The sequence below is a fragment of the Gossypium hirsutum genome, chromosome A03, assembly GCF_007990345.1.
Source record: "Gossypium hirsutum isolate 1008001.06 chromosome A03, Gossypium_hirsutum_v2.1, whole genome shotgun sequence".
In the NCBI taxonomy this organism is placed as follows: Eukaryota; Viridiplantae; Streptophyta; class Magnoliopsida; order Malvales; family Malvaceae; genus Gossypium; species Gossypium hirsutum.
Genome location: NC_053426.1, coordinates 95,099,049 through 95,101,671, shown reverse-complemented (window position 1 = coordinate 95,101,671; position 2,623 = coordinate 95,099,049).

Here is a 2,623-nt window from a genome sequence, read left to right as displayed (position 1 = left end):
CAACATTTGCTGCAAACTCTCGTGTTATACTCTCTGTTTTGGTGTGTTTCGGCTGGATTAGCTCTTATGAGCATTGGTGTGTTTCAAAGGGATTAGCTCTTATGAGCATTCGTGTGTTTAGGATGGATTGGCTCTTATGAGAATCTGGTGTGTTTTGGTTGGATTGTTGATATACTCTTATCTGTAAGTCGTTCATCAAATTGAAAATCTCGATAAGGTAACTTGTTGGGTAATTTTGATGGGTTTGCCATATGTTTGAGTATTGAATTGAACATTTATGATTTATCCGTTGAGATTGTGGATTACAGGGAACAATCATGGTTGTAATATCACTATTTGAATTGTTATACCTACTTTGGTAAGATTTATCATTTTGAAACGTTGAATTTACTAAGCTTTATTGAGCTTACTTGTGTTATTGTTGTTCTTGTAGTTACTAGGAAGGTTGGACGATTGGATCAGCACTCAAGTCACACTATCCATAAATTTTGGTAGTTTTTGGAATAATCATTTTGGATTATATGGCATGTATTAGGATTGTATGTTATTACTAATGTTTTGGATATGTAAATTGTTAAGTATGATCTTGAATGTAAATTGTTATCCTATATGATACATCTGAATTTATGTGATGTCTGGATGAGGTAAAATGTGTTGATACAAAATATGATATGTTTTTATAGAATGTTGTGATTAGGTTAATTATATTGGTTAGGTGATAGATTTGATAATCTGAAAAGTTGTGATTGAAATTTCATTTAGATGTATAATTGTATATACTTGTGGTATCAATGAAGATACATTAGTTAGGCACTTAGGATGTTGATTTGGCATGTTTTTGGCTTGTTTAATGTTACTTTAAATAGGTCTTTTGGCTAGTAAATGGATTGCTTAGAGTCTAAGTAAGCTTGAAACGGTAAACTTCTTGTTTAAGGTTCATTTTGGGTCCACATGGCCTGAAACACGAGCATGTGACTTGGCCGTGTGAGACACATGGCCTGGCGACATAGTCATGTGTCATCTATTGAGTGCTTAGGGTACAAGTAAATTAGTTACAGGGCTTAGCACATGTCCTGGAACACGGTATTGTGACATGGCCGTGTGACCCTACTCAGAGAGTTACACGGGTGAGGACACGAGCTGGGATATGGTCGTGTGTCCCTAGTTCGAAGATTACACCGCTTGAGACACGAGTGTGTGTCTTAGCGGTGTGAAATACATGGCCTCGCCTCACGGCCGTGTGACCCCTGTAGTCAAACTTTTCTAATATTTTCTTAGACTTTCCAAATGTTTCCAATGTAGTCCCAAATTGTTTCTACAATGTTTTTAGGGCCTCGAGGGCTCGATATAGAGGCAAAATGTGTATGTATAATTGACTTAAGTTATGTTTATGATAATGAGTGAATTTATATTTAAATGTTTCTTTTATTTGGTAATGTTTCGTAACCCTAATCCGATGACAGATACGGGCTAAGGGTGTTACAATCAATAACCCTATTTTCGTAAACAAAGTCAATAAATATTAAATAAGGATATTTATGAAGTTATTGTTTAGATGAATTGAAAGATTGATAGTTAATTCAGTCGAAATTGTGTTTAATTAATGCATAGGGACTAAATTGTAAAGTCCAATCACTATAGATTTTTAATTAATATATGGCTTAGGAATTTAAATTACTAATTAATATATGGCTTAGGAATTTAAATTACAATTAATCAAAGGTTCAAAATGTTAAATAGTCATTTTTCAATATGAGATAGTGCATTATGATGACACCATCCACTAAATCATGATTAATAGTTAATTATGCTAATTAAACTAAACAAACCAAGATTAATTAAGGATTAACTTTAGTATAAAAGGCAAATTTAGTGGGAATTCATCATCTTCCTCACTTTTCCTACTATCTAGCAGTAAAAGAAAAACATAAGAAAATCTCTAAGTCCCTCAAGCATTCAACATTTGATTTAGGTATGAATTTTAAGTCATTTTCTTGTAATGTTTATTGATTTGAGATCATGAGAGTTTAATTTAGATAGCCCATGTACCTATTTGTAAAACTGTTAAAGTTTTAAAAAGTTTCCATAGTTAAGAAATTGTTGAAATTGGTGTGAACTTGATAGAAATTAAGCTTAGTTTAAGAAAAGGACTAAATTGTAAGCTCAATTAATAGTTTCATACATTAGGGACCAAATTGAATAAAATAAAACATTTTCATGAAATTTGGTAGGAGTAGAAAATAGAAAGTCCCTAATGAATATATGTGAAATCGAATTTTAATCTGAAGGACTAGATCAAAAGTTACGCTTGTCCCTGGTTTAGGGACTAAATTGAAAAAATTGAAAAATATGTGTGACTTTATAATTGAATGTAAATTTGATATTGTGTATTTTTAGATTATTATTCATAGCTAAAGACAACGCATGGCCTTCGAGAGGGAAAGGAAAGATGATAGCCGATGATGAGTACCTTGAATCTTTAGTTTATATTTATATGATTCGAATCACTATAATTGTTGCATATTTATATAGTTTTGCATATTACGATACTAAGGTTAATTGAATTGTTATGATTGAGGTTGGTTATTAGAATAGAGAACTAAACTGAATCGAATAGAAAATA